Genomic DNA, 18,094 nt, shown 5'->3' with positions numbered 1-18,094 from the left:
CAGAGACAAGGGGAGAGATCTTGAATGTTAACTCAGATGGAAAAGCAGACTAAGAACCAGACCCAGAGGAATGAAACTTAGCTAGACAGTGGCAAATTGTTGCGGGTGAAGGAAGAGAAGGATGGGGGTAATGGAGAGGAGGAGGGAAAGGAGGGAAAGGAGGGAGAGGAGAGAAAGAGAGGAGGGAGAGAGAGAGAGAGAGAGAGAGAGAGAGAGAGAGAGAGAGAGACTGACAGAGACAGAAAGAGAGAGAGAACCAAAAGGGGTGGTGGAACAAGGGCTTCAAAGCAAAGTAATACTTTGCATAGGATGGGAGAGGCCTGATTTGCAAATGGAGGTACAAGGGTGTCATTGGTGCTGCCTCCTTAGGACCAAGGAAAGCAGGTAGATAAAAATAAGAGCAACCTCCACTGGAATATAGGAGAGAACTATGGTACCTTGGAGAAGCCATCTTTGTGAAAGACACACAGAAAGATGAAAGAATCCTGCAACCCACATGACAATGGGTGTATGTGCTGTTTTAAATAGGAATGGCCCCTATTCACCCACGTGTTTGAATGCTTGGCCCATAGAGTGGCATTATTAGGAGGTGTGGCCTTGCTGGAGTAGGTGTACTCTGGCTGGAGGAAGTATGTCACCAAGCATGGGTTTTTAGATCTCTGAAGCTCAACACAGTCTCCTTCTACTGCCTACAGATCAAGATCTAGAACTCTCAGCTCCTTCTCCAGCACCGTATCTGCCAACATGTCACTATGTTTCCTTCCATGATGATAATGAATTAAACTTCTGAAACTGTAAGCCAGCCCAAATTAAATGTTTTCCTGTATAAGAGTTGCCATGGTCATTGTATCTCTTCATAGAATTAGAAACCCTAAGATCAAAGTTGGTACCAGGAGTGGGGTATTGCTATGATAGATCTGACCATATTTTTGTTTGGAGCACTTCAGACTTTGTAACTTTGTGTTAGGAAGTAATGGAATGCTTTAGGGGCTTCCTAATGAGCCCTACTAGTGAAAGCATGGAAAACAATGGTGTTTAGGGTGATTTGAATTGTGGGTACCTACCTTAAGAGCTTTCATAAGAGAAGAATTTTAGTATGTGGCCTAGAGACTATTCTTGTATTTTGGCAAAGGATGTGGCTGCTTTTTGCCCTTGTTTGACTGAGGCTAAAGTAAAGAGTTTTAGATTAATTTTTGCAGTGACAAAAGAAATCTCAAAAAACAGCCTAGTGTAGACTCTGTCATGTTGTGTTCACTCTTATGAACAGCATTTGTGATGAGAAAGAGAAGCTGAACAAGAAAAAATACAAAACGTATGGTTCAAGGAGAAAACAGGTACCAGCAAGTAGAATGAAGCCAAATTCTGTATTCAAGGAGATAAACCAATTAAAGATATTAAATGTAATAAAGGGAGGCAAGATCTCACAAAACTAAGTTTACATCTGTGGAAAGGAATTAAAGAACAGTTTAAATCCAGGCATGGTGGTACATGCCTTTAAATCTCAGCACTCAGGAGGCAGAGGCAGGCAGATCTCTGAGTTCAAGGTTAGCCTGATCTACAGAGCAAGTTCCAGGCCAGCCAAGTTTAAGTAATAAAGGAAACCATCAAAAACAGAAAGATGTAATTGAACAAGTCCCAGCAAGGAGCAGAACTTGGCAACTTTTGCCATGTGATTTGGGCTTTAGAGATAGAAGAAAGGTGTGATGGAATCTTCCTCTGCAACTAAGGAAAGCCACTGAGGCTAAGCGTATGACAGGGGTGTTCTGCATGGAGGCCTAGAAAGGCCATTGTGTGAAACTGTGAATTTAAACCCTGTATTGTCATGGAGATCTCACTATGGTAGAGATGCCAGAGCCATGGGACACGCCAAGGAAATCTGCTAACAGGGAACCAGCCCAAGAGGAAGAAGTGTGCTACAATCAACAAAGCTGGAAGGAGTTGGAGATCTAAAATGAGCTTTAATATCAGATATGGAGATGTAGAGCTTGGAGTTGGCCCAGCTGGTTTTCAGTCTTGCTTTGGTCCAATATTTCCTCACTCTGCTCCCTTCCCTACATTTTGGAATGGTAATATATCCTCTGTGCGATTATATGTTAGAAGTGTATGAGCTGCTTTTTTATTTTAATTTTATAGGGGATTGCAGGTAAGATCTTGTGTGAATCTCAGAATAAACTTTGAACTGTGCACTTTTAAGCAGGATCAAGACTGTTATAGACTATGAGTACTTTTGAAGTTGGAGTGAAAGCACTTCTCCCTTATGGCATGGCTATAAGCCTATGGGAGCCAGAGAGTTGAATGTGGTGGTTTAAATGAGAATAGTCCCCATACACTCATGTGTTTGAACACTTGGCCCATAGGGAGTGGAACCCTCAGCAACTTCTCTAACACCTTTGAAACTGTAAGCCAGCCCCAATTAAACATCTTATAAGAATTGCTATGGTCATGGTGTTTCCTCACAGGCAGAAAACCCTCAGACATACATACAGTGTCAAGGCTTATAATGGATTTGGTACTTCTTAGGAGGACAGAGGAAACACCAATGCCCATTCTCCTACCTTCAGCCGGATCCCCAACCAAAGTTTCTCAGCAGAATTTTGCCTGGGATGCTCAGAGGGCATCCTGCTTAAAAACAGGCTTTATTGAGTTCCTTCACCTTTCATCTTTCCTCTTACCACCTCTCAGAAAAAGTACTTAGGTTTACAGCTTTGTTTCCAAGTCAGCCTCTGGGGAAATCTAACAAAAGCTAAGACATTGGTAACACAGACACAAAAGCTACTTTCCCTTAGTCACAGAGCTTCTAGGTGCAAGGCAAGAACCCAAGTCACTGAGCACTAAGCTCAGTAAAAGCAGAAACTAAAAACACAAAATACATAAGTCAAAAGAAATCTGTATTAACCTAAGGTTATAGGCTGCATGCTGCTGTTCTCTGTCTTCCCTGTAAAGGAATTAAGTCTCTTTCTCCCACTGAACTAAATTGCAGTATCAGGAATCAGTTTCCTCACCCCACTGAGAAAAAGGTGAGCCATGTGACTTCCTTTGACTAGTGAAACTTGAGAAGTAATATGTAGTGTCATAATGACAATGGATGGTGCCACCAGTTTCTCTGATTCTGTTGTTATTCTGTAGTGAAAATCTCATGTCCTAGACAAAGCCTTTCCTTTCGGTGTGGATCCTCCTTACTCCTCTCATTCTCCCTCCCATTCCTCCTACCAGCAGAGTACAGGAATTTGTCCAGGAGTAGCATAAGGTAGGAGTGGTGAAAACTCCATTACTTTAACGGAGATTGTTGAATTGTTTTGTTACTGCAGCATGACAAAAGCTGACCAATACATTCAGCACAGTTTAGCTCTATTGCCTAAAGTAACTAAATCTATGTGGGGCTTAGTTTCTTCTTTGATAAAAACAGGAGTAACAGTAATAGTATCTACTTATTGAGACTGTAGTGAGAACTATGCAAGATGTCTTAACGCAGTGCCTAGCACAGAGTAAATGCCCAAGAGATGTTAGCCATTATAATTATAATGGTTTTTTCTACCTACAAAGAAATTTCTTTCAAAAGTAAGTTCTCTAGAGAAAAGAATGCCGCTCTGACAGGACTCATTCTCACCATATTTGTTAAAGGTCCTTACTTTTCTCTCCTAATGGTCCTGCTCGGAAGTGTTTTGCCTTGGCCACAAGGCCATGAGACGTGCCAAGCAATGCACCCATGTACTAGCATGTGTGTGCGCAGGAAACCCATAGCAGTTAATGAATCCCCATGGAGACGTCCAGCTTAGCCCTGGTTTAATACCCTGAAAATGGCAGGGAGCCATTTATCCATGAGCTACGGCCTCTCTGTGTCGCCTGTGCATTACGAGTTATTTATGAGGCAATTTGCAGAGTTTCACACTGGCTGGCCATTATGCGGCTGTCTGCTAACCCGCTAGGAGGTTGCTGAACCCAGGGAAGAAATGGTCCTCCCCCTGCCTCCACTTTGCTAGTGACAATAAGCTCGTGATTTTCCTGTGCTGTATGTAGCAGGTTTGTTCTTAGGGGATGAAAGCAAGACCCAGTGCCCAATGGAAAGGAATCCTACCATATCCACGGCCCAGCAATAAATACACCCAGGGGCTCGTTATCAAAGACCAGACTCAAAATAAATAAATAAAAAGGCTGTTGGGGAAACAAATAGTTATAGAAAATGATTTTTTCATATGCATTCCAGGAGAGTATACAGTCATAGCATGGGCATTCCTTTGGTTACTGTAATGGGAACATGATATAATCTTTTCTAAATGTTTTGCACATGACTTGGAACATAGCTATCTTTCAATAAATGTTACCTGTTGTCATGATGATATCCTGCATCTCAGCCAGTCCCCATCATCTTGGGCATTGTGTTGTAATCTGCTGAGCAGTTTAGGACCACAGCCAGCTCTGACCATGGCCTTGGATGCTTTAGAGTCTGCCTACAAAGTGTCATCACCTGTACTGAGGATTATCAAACCAATCAATTAGACTCTAAAAGATGGTTCAAGAGTTATCCATGTGTTCAAACAATCTAAATCTATAACACCGGTATGCTTTGCTATTGACTGCTAATACACTGTTGTCTTCTAAAAGTCAATGTCTCCACTTCGAGGTTCTCAAAACCCACTCTGGTGGGTCCATGCAACAAATATATTCTAGAGGTGGAATTCCATCATGAGACTACACTTCTTGTCAACACAATGGTTTATAGATAATCATGTAGATAATAGAAAAGATATTTAAGACAAATGTAACCTGATCCCAATGTCCTTTCGTCCACAGTTACTTCTTATCCACCTCCACTTTCTGCAAGGATTGATCTCTGGGCCTTTACTTGCTCTTTATTTCATTCTATGTCATCATTCTTAAGACAAAAATTTAGACCATTGCTTCCTGCCCTCTCCCCAACAACATCATCTGTGTCTCTCTGTTCCCCTCTGACAATAAATAAAACAAATAATTACTATAGCTATACTGCTTTCAGTATTCACCTTGATCCTCCCTGTGCTTTGTATCTTATCTTTCTTACTCTTCCCAGCCACCTAGTAAGGTCTGAACTGTTGGAAACCCCATACATCAGACACACAATAGAAAATCGCTGCTAGGTAAAACAGAATAAATTCCACACATCACAATATGACCCAGATGTGACCACACAATAAATCAGAAAGGGGTGTGAGGTTCAAATGCAGGTAATCTGATTTTAGAGTGGGAGCTTGTAGCAAATTCTGAGAATAGCCAGCACATCTCTCCAAACTTCGACATTTCAGATCGTGCTGAGCCATGTCCTCCCGTGTGGCCTCCACCACACTAGAATGGCAGACCAACCATTGATGGATGAGGGCAGCTATAGAGTTCCCCCAGCTCCTTGTACCTCAAGGATAACTCTGAAGTGTGTGCTCTATTCTGTTTCCCTTTCCCCAGAGTATAATCTGATGGGGGGGGGGAAAAGAAAAGCAGCCTGTAGACTCCCCACCCCCACCCAGCTCCCCATCTCATTTCCCAGTGGTTCCCATCAGTGTTTCCTGGGATCCAGCCCAAGATGAGGCATTGCTTTCCACATTGTATCTCAGTCTCCTTCCAGGGAAACTCAAACACTTACCTTTTTCAAATCATTTCTCTTTTCCTACTGCCATTTTTTTTTAAATTCATTGCACCTACAAACTTCCCAAATCTCCTTCCAGAAATACTGCTCCTTCTGTCTCCAACTGTCCACAAGAATAAGAGAGTGGATGACGAAGAGAGACCATTTGACTGCCCTTTGCAAACAGAGCATTTCCTGGGAAGGTGTTCGTTCTCACCCTGTGCCTGGTATGTGGCTCGACCTCAATCACATGGACCCAAACTACAATTATAATTCCCATAAATTATGACTCCCAAATGCCAAATTTTCTGAGGCAAATAATCTGTGTACATCATGAGACATGTGAACAATAACAAACCAACAGGTTTGGAACCATCATGCCTGCCAGGTAATACCGGGGGGCAGCTGGCAAGGATGGAGCAGAGCACAGTTGAACAGTGGGACTTCTACCAAGTTGGAGAACTAGAAGTAATATGCTCCTGTCAGTGAGAACCAGTCTCCTAAACACAAGTTTTCTCAGATGATGAGACCACCCCCCTCCTTCTACCCAGTACTGGCAATCATAACTCTACCTCCTTGCCTGTCCTGAACCAGACCACCAGTGGAAATCAAGTCCTGAGTAAAATACATCCGTTCTCTAAACTTCAGTTTCCTATGTGTTGTTGCTGTTTGCGGAGGAAGAGGAGGAGGAGGATGAAGAGGAGGAGGAGGAGGAGGAGGGAAGGGGAAGGGGAGGGAAGGAGGAAGAGGGGAGGGGAAGGGGGGGAGGAGGGGGAGGAGGGGGGAGGAAAAAGAAGAGGGGGGAGGAAGAGGGGAGGGGGAGGGGGAGGAGGGGGAGGAGAAAGGGGAGGAGGAGGAGATTATAGGTTCTCCTATGTCGTAGGCTTGTCTTGAATTGGCTCTGTAGCCAAGGATGTAATCCAGGGTGATTCTCTCACCCTCACCTCCCCAGCACTGGGTTTACAGGTGATTGTTGGCATGAGCCTATGTTGTGTGGTACCTAGTTTGTGTGCATTAAAGATCAAACACAGAGATTTGTGAACTGAATTCAGGATTCATACCTACTAACCAAGCACTTTGCCCACTTAGCTATATCATGATCCCTAAATAATGTGACCGCTGCGTTTGACATTTGTAAATATTAAAAGATGTGATATGCATAAAGGTCACGGCACTTAAGCACTAGATGACCATCTAACAAAAGTCACTGTCCTTGGTATTTTGATTTTATCCTCAAAACAGAATGGTAGTGTGGCTGCTTTCGTCTCCACTTTGCAGATAGACAAATCAAGGATAAGGGAGCTTGACTGACTTGTGTGGGGCTGCACAGTAAGAATTTACCCAGCACTTTGAAGAGTTTTCCTCACCATACATGAGCTTACCCCCTTCCACCCTACCACCCTGCACCAAGATTACCCAGGAAATGGGTAACACAGTGACCTTTGTTGCAAGCAGAAGAGGTTTCCCAACCACGGTCTTATGCGTGTGTCCCTTACATCACTGGTTGTCAGTCTGACAGCAATGTGAAAACAGAGAAGTCTCCCCTTACCCCAAGCCTCCAGGTTGCACTGATGGAAGGTCTAGGAGATATTGTTTTGTCAGCCAAAGAAGTGTTATCAGGCTCACCAGGAGCTAGAGAAGATGTTTTGTAACCAGGGGGAAATAAAAAGGAAGAAACGAGAAAACAAAGGAAGCCTGCCTTGTGTCTAAGAAATATGAGTGTCTGTGCGCATAGTAATTAAAATTGGCTCCATCACCATATGCACACAGTTAAAGGGGCTGGTGTCCTAGGCACAGATGCTACACAAAAGCTGCTTTATAAGCACGATGCATAATGCAGGCTTCTAACAAAACCAAATAATCATTTCTACTGTGAATTTTGTATTCAAATCAACGCCACAAATATTTATCAAGCACCTGCTGTGTGCCCAGCACTGTGCAATAATCCACACTACAGAGATGAATGAGCATGAGGTGGTGGGCTACATGGGAAATCAAGGGATAATAAATAAATAGACTACGACACGGCGTGGTTGTACTGCCCTCAGGAGAGAAGCAAGTGGGCAGAGGGAGGAGCTTTTGCTTGAGAAGTCCCTCTCCCTGCAGCTGGGAGAGCTGGGTCTTCAGAAAGGAGGTTACCAAAGGAGAAACTGTCTCCAATAGCCATGAATCAGATCTGTTTGTTATCTGGAAGGGCAAGCCATTTGATGTAGTGGAATCACAGCCAATGTGGGAGGAGCCAATAGTGTAATTTTGTCATCCGGTCTCAACTCCAATGCCAGCACCTTCTTAAAGAAACAGTAGCTTGGAATGCTACACAATGACATCATCCCCTGGGTTTTCTTTCTTTTTAACACTCAACTCATTGTTGTTGGATCTGCTGATATTCTTCCACAACCAAAACATGAACTCTTCATTCCAACAGAGGCCCCATCTGCTTTCTTCTCCACTTCATCTTCGGGGCTTCAACTAGAACACCTAGAAAATTTCCCATTAAATATATATAGGCTCACACCCTAGCGGATGGCCATACCCCCGCACATATGAACAGCACTAACTGAACTCAAGGGGTTATGTTTTATTGAAATTTTGTGGAGAATTCCATAAGGGAGTGCTATATTTACATCACTTCCACCCCTTCATCTTCCCCTCCTATTCCATGTCACCTTCCCCAACCACTGTCACCCAAATTCATAACCCCTTCTTCTTTAATTATTATTTGAATGAGGAGGCCAAAAGATACTGATTTTGAAAAAAATGGGAGGACATGAAGTTGGGAGGAAGATAGGGTAAGGGTGCTAGGGAGAGTTGGAGGGAGGTAGTGATTGATGAATATGATCATATTACACTGTATAAGTATGTGAAGTTTTTAAAGAAGGAATACAAAATATTATTTAAAATAAATAAATAAAAACAAATGAATAAGTCAATAAATGGAGGGTTTGTAACTTGCCTTGATGGCGAAGTTCAAGCCAATACATTCATTTTTCATGCTAGCTTTATCAGAATAACACTGACTCCTACAACAAAGAAACCCAACATTTCAGCATCTTGACACAGCCAAAATGTATTTCTCACACAGTTAAAGGTCCACTGAAAACATTTGTGGCTGGCTTTCCTTATATGTTGATGGAAGAAGTATCCACAATGCTTCTGTCTTGTGGCTCTACCATCACCGAGAATCCTCGCGGTCTTTTAGGTCCAGTCAGCCAAGGCAAAAAGTACATAGGAAACTCAGAAGGGGGACATCCTGGCCACTCACCAGTCTCATGATCCCACTGAGATGGAAGAAGAGCTGCGATACGGAACTTCTGTCTCAACAGGCACCTCTCAGTGGTGACGTCACTCTATGGACGAGTGGGCAAGTTTGCAATGTGTTCCTGCCACATAGCCCTGAGCTCAGAAAGGCTAAAATTCTCCCAAGAGCATGCCACTCTCAAATGCATGAGTGTCCCATTAGTGTAAAATGCGGCCAAGTCCTTCCCCTTCTTTGCCCTCACTTAAGCTAATTTTCTGAGCAGTAAGACTAGAAAGTGACATTTTCTGACCTAAGATTGTAACAACTTTTCATGACAGAATCGTGTAGCCAGGGGTTCATTTATTCTGTTCCTAGGAGAACCCAGAGAAAATGTACCAGAATGTTCCCAGGAATAGAGATAAGGAGCCAACTGGGAACAGGAAACAGGATACCAGAAGAGAAGTGGGGAGCAGCCTCTATAGAGAATCTAACAAGTTTGCTTCCAACACAGCGTCCCTGCAGTAATGACAGCAGCAGCAAATAACACTGGCTTAGCACCTGCTGTGGGCGAGACACTGAGCCAAGGACTTGGAAAGCATCTTCTCATCCAGTCTTTAGAAAGTACGAGACTACTGGCTGTGTGTGTGTGTGTGTGTGTGTGTGTGTGTACACACGTGCATGCGCACGTACATGTCTGTGTCTATATGTGTGTCTGTGTATATCTGTATGTGTGTCTACGTGTGCCTATGTGTGTGCATGTGTCTGTGTGTGCATATCTGTGTGTGTCTGCATGTGCATGTATGTGTGCCTGTGCCTATGTGTGCATGTATGTGTACCTGTATCTGTGTGTGTCTCTGTGTGTATGTCTCTATGTGTGTACATGCACACATACCTGTGTGTGTGCACATGCATGTAATGACCTAAGGGTAACTTTGACTGTTATTTCTATGAGTTATCCATATTACTTTTTCGAGATGGAGTCTGTCACTCCCTAAAACTCAATAAGCAGTCTAGCCCTGTCAGTAAGCCCTGAGGGAATCTACCTATCTCTGCATGGGGATTACAAGCACAGGCTTATTTTATATGGTTCCTGGAAATTAATCTCAGGTCCTCACGTTTGCAAGGAATGCGGTTAACTGACAAAGCCATCTCCCTGGCCTCCTGCTGTCCTATTTTTGCAGATAAAGAAACTGAAGCTCAGAAATACTGAAAGAAATTTCCCAAAGAGCACAAGTAGCCAACAAGACAGGTAGAAGGTAACGAGTGAGGAGCCCAGACTTCTCACTGCCACCTTCAGCTCTCTCAAAAAGGGTCTTATAACTGTGGTACCACACAAGTGGGAGCTACACAGAGACCTAGAGGTCAAAACCCAGTAACGAAGGCTATCAACCAAAGCTGCAAAGCAGACATCAGAAGAGATGTGGGGAGCAAAACAGTCCTCTCTGTGCTGGCTTAGAATCTTGTTTCTAGACAACCTATGCATGAGAAAGTAGAGTTCTGTTGATGTTTAGAAGTCAGTGTGCCTCTTGGAGTCCTGTTGAGACAGGGAATAACTTTAAGCCTGAGGAACATTAAGAATCACAGAAGGGTTTATCCAAGTGGCCTTGACATTCTTAGTTTGAATCAGTGCATGAACATTTTCTGTTTGCCCTGTCACAGCTAACCGTGGTAATTCCAAACCAAGTGGTGTGGCGTACTTTGAAAGTACAGTCCCCACTTACAGCAATTCTGGTCTCTTAAGTAACCAATCACTGTGACTTTGAATGAATTTAATTATCGAGTACTTCAGTGTATAAATAATTATGTATACCCTGTTAGACAGGCTGACAGCTCTAATGGAATCCAATGGATTGGTCTCATCTAATAGAAATGTCTGGGAAAGTCCCACACTTGACACTGTATTGTCAAGGGTACTGAGAATCATCATAAAAGAGCTTTGAACTCCAACCTGGGTATTTACTTATTTACTTACTTATTTATTTGGAATACTCAAATCTCTTCTCTTAAAAGACTAAGGAGAAGATGATAGAAATAGTGGCACACACCTTCAATCCCAGCACTTAGACAGAGGCAGGTGGATATTTATGGGTTCAAGGTCAGCTTGGTTTACATAGTGAGTACCAGACCAGCCAAGGCTACATGATAAAATACTGTTCCAATAAATAAATAAATAAATAAACAAACAAACACTAACTATGGAGCATAAAATGATTATTTTATTTTTTTTTTTACATTTTTTATAGAGAGGGTGGCTTTTGTTATGACAATTATGAGTAGGTCAGAAGGCACCTCATAGGAGTCATCTTTTTCTCCTCCATGGGCTCTGGAGGCTGGATTCCATTTGGCAGGATTGTCAGCGTGTGGCTTTACCTACTGAGCCATCGCTCTGGCCCTAGATGATTTGTTTTTAATCTTCAATGAGGCTCAGAAGAGATTGCTCGGTTGGTGAAGTGCTTGTCCTGTGAGAACAAGGACCTAAGTTCAAATACTAGAGGACAGGTAGGAAAAGAGCCAAGTGTGGTGTTGTGCACATGTAATGTGAACAAAGACAGAGACGGGCAGATCTCTGAAGCTCCTTGGTCAGCCAGAACTACTTGGTTCTCAGGCCAGTGAGAAACTGTCTCAAAATATACAAAGAGGATGAGGCCTGAGGATCAAGAACAAAGATTGTCCTCTGACTTCCACGTGTATATATAACCTGTACACACATGAGCACATGCACACACATGCATATATCCACACACATTAAAAAAAAAACACTCAAAAAAGGATCTGTTTTCAAAGAACTTTGAGATACAGTACTCATTGTATCCATTCATTGGCTGTAGGGGTGGCATCCTCAGTGGCTGGTGCTTCACCAACATTAACTGAGTGACTGAAAATTCATACACAAGGAAACTGAGACCTCGAAGTAACACAGTAGTCTAAACTAACTCTGTCAGTATATCATAAAGCCTGGTTCTCAATCTCAGATCTATAAACTCAGCTATCAGATAGCGCAACAGGTCAAAGGAGGGAGGCAGCATCCTTGCCAGCCAGCATCCCTGCCTCTGCTCACCATCCCAGTGTGAGATCCATTAATGTTAACAGGCCTAGTTTTCTTCAGTATCATCTTCTACCAGGGCTCCAGGGCAGGCCTGTAGACCACCCAGGGACAAGCTGGATAATCAAAGTCTGAGTGTCCATAGCATCTTCTTAGGTCCCCTTTGAATAATCCCTTCCTATAGCACAAAAGGGAAGAGCATCTCCAGTTGTCTGCCCTTCTGCACCATCTAAACATGAGTGTCTTAACCTTCTTGCCCAAGTACACTATTGACATCTATGAACTGCTTCTCAGAATATCCCAGAAGTTGTGCATAATATAAAGTACAATTGCTTTTTTTTTTTTTTTTTGGTTTTTTTGGATTTGTTTATTTTAAGACAGGGTTTCTCTGTATAGCTTCGGCTGTCCTGGAACTCACTCTGTAGACCAGGCTGGCCTTGAACTCAGAAATCCGCCTGCCTCTGCCTCCCAGAGTGCTGGGATTATAGGTGTGCGCCACCACCACCCAGCTGTATAAAGTACAATTGATAACAAAAGAAATGCAGCAATATTTAAACACAAACCACCTTTTAATCTGATATAGGATGCTTCTTTGCCAATGCTCTAAGCAAGATATAGCATAGGGTCTAGTAACTTCCATCACTTCCAAGTTGTCATGAACATGAATGATGTTTGAGATATCTGACAACAAATATATTGTGAAATTTTTAAAAATCTGATTTTTTTTATCATTCACATATACTGTTAATGCTACTATAGTTTGTTATCTCCATTCAAAACCTGGAATATATTGCTCATTTCAATTTGACTTTAGGAAAAATAAAAACGCATATTTTTCTGATATCAGAGACTTCCAAAGTCCTCTTGAAGACTCTTCAATGAAACACAAGTTAAGAGCCCTGCTCTGCTTACCTTCTGGTCTTAGAGAAGTGAGGGAGACCTTTCTTAGCTTCCTTGACCAGGGGAACTTGTGAGCTTCATCATGCCAGACTCTGTCTCAAGGTTTCCTAGAGCCATGACTGCTTACCTGACATTTATTACATTCATTCTTGGGTCATCTCCTTTTCTCCCACCTTTGCTCTTTGGGTGTGTACAAACCATGCCTCCTGTTTCTTTTCAGACACCAGCTCATATCATCCCTCTTTACAGCATCTTCATCTGGAGAATCAAAGCACAGATAACACTTGATACAATCTGTGTGTATTGGCCAGAAAAGCATCAATCCTGAACCATTTATAATAGGTACCTTCAGTCCAAAAATAGGCAGCCTCTAGTCCACACTATCCATCTCTTGTCTACTGGAAGAGAACCAGTTATTGCCTTTGTTGAGTTGACCTACATCATCACTGTAAGAAGCATACATATCCTGTCTTGACATCTGTGTGATGACAGTGTAACATAATGACAGAGATAGGTCCTTGTTAGAAATTATATGTGTGCACCAACTTAAGGATGCTTCAATAGGAAAAAAGACCAGTGAGGAATGTGTTGGAGAGTTGACTGTTAGCTAATCAGTAAGGGTGACTGTTTACAAGTGGGAAATAAACATCTTCAGCCCCTGAAGACACAGAGAAGCAGCAGGATACATCAGCTTTTATGCTGATATGGAGACTCGGGATAAATTTTGGCAATCATCTAAGCATGCGCTTGGCATTTTCTAACCCAATTCCTCTTGCAATTTACATTTGGAATTGAGCAAGGAGAGTTGTCGGTTGGATCTTTGTGTGAGCTCTCTTGGACTTTGCAACTCCTGCTCAAGGAAAGAGCATATCTCTCTACTCCCGGTACTTCTAGATAAGCACATGAAACACCCAATGTCTATTACTATTACTGTTACTCTTTTTAAAATGTTTAAATGCATTCTTATTTTATTACTTTATGTGCTTGTGTGTTTTTCCTGATTGTATGTTTGTATCCTGGTGGTCATGGGGACTATAAAAGGGTGTTGGATCCCCCTGGAGATAGAGTTACAGATCCTTTTTGAGCCCAGGAATTGAATCCAAGTCCCACACAACAGCAGCAAGTGCTCTTAATCACTGAGCCATCTCATCAAGCCCCCATCACTGTTATTTTTGATCTTATGATTGGCTATGGAAGCATCTGAGGTTGTATAAATAAGTGTCCAGTTTGAATTAGGGAACAAATATTCTTAAGCTGTCTTCAAATCATCAAAACTCACAAAAAATCCAAAGAGAATGAGTGAGACTCACGTTGTTGTGGGCAATAAATTTAGAAATATAATAAAGTGTCTGACACTGTTTACAGGGTACAGGTTATATTGCAAGTGTCCTAACGTGGTTGTAGTCACACTGTGGGATGATGCTGTTGTGCTGGGGGGGGGGGAGTGTCAGGGGAGAAAAGCGACTTACTAAAGTTGACATGGAGGCCATTATTCAAGCAGGATGCAGGAAAATGTTTGGCTAAACTTGATCCAACATCCTGGGCCTTCATAAAAAAACATGATGGACACCGATCCCTTGTTACTAAAATAAAATCCAAATGATGGGCTGCAGAGATTGCTCAGTGGTTAAGTCTGTAACTTCAGTCCTAGGGGATCCAACACTACCCTCTGTGAGCATTGCACACACATGGTACATAGTCATATAGGCAGATAAAACATCCATACACATAAAAATGAATAAACATATTTTTTAAATATCTAGTAACCAGGCATTGGAACACACACCTTTAATTCCAGCACTCAGGGGGCAGAAGCAAGAAGATCTCTATAAATTTGAGGCCAGCCTGATCTAAATAGCAAGTTCTAGGATAGCCAGGGCTATATAGAAAGACCCTGTCTCAAAAAAATGAAAGCTAAATAACCTAACTATATAAACATAAATAGGATATTCTAAAGAAGTCCATAAGGAAATTTAATAAATCATTTTATAATTGCAGGATGCTAGAGTCCATTTTAAAAAATAGTTCATCAAAACCAGAAGCCAAACAGGAGAGTCTGACAGATGACACTACAGAAAAGTGTAAACCTTCAATTGACCAATGAATAAACTTGGGAAGATATTTTCAGGGTATGCTAAAGACAACAGGTTACCATTCCACATAGAGACAGAAAACTCAGCAAAAATGTCAATAAAAACTGAACACCACCAAAAGGAAAAAAGTATAAATAACAGAACATGGCTCAGAAATGATGTAAAAATGGCTGACAGCTAATCCCCTTGACATAATGAAGAAAGTTAATAAGCACTTACTAGAGCAACAGAGAGACCAACTCTATTGTTGGGTTTTTTTGGCTAACAGCTGAGTGTCTTGACATAAGGACAAAAGTTACTAAGCACTTACTAGAACAACAGAGAAATCAACTGTATTGTTAGGTTTTGCTGCTTAGAGAAAGCCTGACTCTCATAGACCAAGGAAAGGCCAACAGAATCTTTCTGTCCTAAGGGTTAGTCTTTGGAAGTCTATCTCATAGAACACCGTTTGGGAAAGTAAAGAGAGAAAAATGAGGCAAGTTATGGAGCTAGAGAGAGAGTCACCCCACTCCAAAGAAGATAAAATTCCCATTCAAATAGAATCTTGGGGATACTTGAGGTTTCTCTCTGAGGGAAAACATTTAGTAAAAGTGATACAGGAAGAAGAAGCTGAGCTTTCCCTGGAGGCTGAGGTTGAGGAAAGCAGAGGCTAGCTGCACTGGGAGCAGACAACAAAGTCAGCCAAAATAAAAAGGATGCTCCTTTCTTAAAATCAACAACACTGATAGGTCATTAGCTGAAAAGAGATTTTTAAAATCCAGATATGATGGCATATGCTTCCAATCTCAACACTGGAGAGGTGGAGACCAGCTGATCCCTGGGGCTCTCTGGACAGCTAGAATAACCTAATCCACAAATTCAGGGTATCAGTTATAGATCCCATTTAAAAACAAAGCAAAACAAAGCAAACAAACAACAACAACCAAGATGGACAGCTCCGGAGGAACAACACCCATGAGTGATTTCTGATGAGTGACCTCCTGACCTGCTGACCTCCAAACACACATGCACACATATGCAAGCAAACGAAAGCACTGAAACCTTCAACAGCATTATATAGTATTGGTCATCAAGTTATATAATATAAAAACTCTTGTAAATATAAAAGCCTTATCAAAACCACCCATAGTTATATTTTAATTATTTTATTTATTTACATTTCAACCATTGCCCCACTTCTCAGTCCTCCTGCCTGCAACAGTTCCTCATCCCATTCCCCCTCCACCTTGCCTCTGAGAGGGTGCTCTCCCTCTCCCCCAGACTGAACATTCCCCCTCCCTGGGGCCTCAAGTCTCTCAGGGATTAGCTGCATCTTCTCCCACTGAAGCCAGACCATGCAGTCCTCTGCTGTATATGTGCCAGGGACCGTGGACCAGCCCAGGTATGTTGCCCAGTTGATCTGCCCATAGTTCTTATTCCAGGCAAGAATGTTGGAACTAACAAGCAAGAATGCCTAAGACCTGATTAATAACATTTGGAAGGTCAGCCCAATAAGATCTAAACCATATCCTTTTGTGAAGCTATATTCTTTTTATGTATCCATGAATTATTTGCAAACATTAACTCTAAAATCGAAACTTCCAGAGTGAAAACTGAAGTGACAAGATGGCTCAGTGAGCAAAGGTGATTGTTACCAAGTCTAGTAATCTAAGTTCAATTCCTGGGACCCACTTCTTCAAGCTGTCCTCTGATCTCCACACCCATGGGTGGTACGCATGTGCCCATACACACACATACACACACACACAATTAGTTAGTTAATGAGTTAGTTAATTACTTGATAGATAAGTGAGTGAGCTAATTAATTAATAAGTGTGGTTTGGAGCTTTTTAAGAAATAAAGATAACATACAATACATTTTCCAAACACAATTTGGCAAAATCTGACAAAACTCACGCATACACAAAGATGAAGGAAAACCCCTCAACCAAATTATCTCTCGTACAACAAATCAAAACAAAACCTGCAGTAAACTATTCTGTCCCCATATTCAAAGACCTGGTTGGCCTTTTTGAGTTATTTCAGAGTAGTGCTCACATGACTGCAGTGAACATTTCTGGTCGTATGCAAGCACTGCTAAGAGACTTGTGGGTTTCATCACCACTGTTTCCCAGATAACAAAGAAATTTGTCCGGGAACTCAAATGCCATTTTAAAATAGCGTGAGATTGATTGAGACGGATATAAATACACAGCTGTGGGCTGGGTAAACAACTCAAGGAGTTTAGCTTATGCACAGAATGAGAACCTGACTTTGAATCCCCAAAATCCATACAAAGTTGGGCTAACAGCACATCTGTAATCCTTGTGATCCTGCAGAGAGATGGGAGTCAAGGCTAGAGAGTCCCTCGAATCTCAAGGGCCAGCTAGTATGGCATATACACCAGCAAACAATAAAATAGACTTTCTCAAACCAAGGTGGAAGGGAAAAACAGGTACCTAAGGTCTGTAACCTGCACACACACACACACACACACACACACACACACACATCTATTTAATATAATTACAAGCAGGCAGACATGTGAGTAAAATGTCTCTAATATGAAAGTAGTGGCTTCCAGGTTTTATACATGTGTAGTCAAATCTATAGTTTTCAAACCTTAGGGACACTAAAGAATGATTTCTACTGTCTAATTCATTGTTGTAGGCAAAAATGTGCACACATGACCTTCAGCTGTGCCACTAGTCAGTGGGTCTGAAAAGCAGCAGCCATGCACCAGGAAGACAGACCAGCAAGGAGAGCTCAGGTGTCCACCCACAGCTATCGATAGCAAGGCTGAGACCCCCCCCCCAGAAGCAGGGAACAGAATGGTCAGTTGGCACAAGGCAACAGTTCTAAGGAGAGCAAAAGTTATTTGATTTGAGCAGAGAACTGAGTTATTTTTTTCAAAAGCTCTGAGAGTTTGAGAATGACTCTTAAAAATAAATAGATCCTAATGTCAGGCTGGACAGAGTCTACCTCCAAATCATCACAGGGGACAAGGAAAAGTGTGCTGAGGGAGAGTGATGGGGAGAGATCAGACAGCAGCCAGACCATGAGTGTCACACTAGAGACTGTCACCCCTCTGTGGGGGCAGATAGAACTGTGTTATGCCTTTTAAACAGAATAGTGGTACATGCTCTCCAATTTACCCTACACTGAATCTTGGCTGCAGCAGGCAGGGACGGCAAGCTCATTAACTCAGAGTAATAGATGTTGCCTTAGTCTGTTTGGTGCTAGTAATA

At 42.2% G+C, this 18,094-nt stretch overlaps 1 long non-coding RNA gene across 1 annotated transcript in view; it reads right to left on the bottom strand.

Annotated features, from left to right (window-relative positions):
- Window positions 1-11,034: 11,034 nt before the first annotated feature.
- The window catches only part of LOC127684676 (uncharacterized), a 20,605-nt gene continuing 13,545 nt past the window's right edge, over window positions 11,035-18,094 (bottom strand). The window contains exons 2-3 of the long non-coding RNA XR_007977763.1: window positions 12,902-13,032; window positions 11,035-11,290 (exon numbers count right to left, since the gene is read on the bottom strand). This is a non-coding gene — a long non-coding RNA (uncharacterized LOC127684676). The remainder of the gene's footprint in view (window positions 11,291-12,901; window positions 13,033-18,094) is intronic.

This window comes from Apodemus sylvaticus, chromosome 5, assembly GCF_947179515.1.
Source record: "Apodemus sylvaticus chromosome 5, mApoSyl1.1, whole genome shotgun sequence".
In the NCBI taxonomy this organism is placed as follows: Eukaryota; Metazoa; Chordata; class Mammalia; order Rodentia; family Muridae; genus Apodemus; species Apodemus sylvaticus.
The sequence above is the reverse complement of the archived record's forward strand: the minus strand, read 5'-3'. Positions and strand labels throughout refer to the sequence as shown.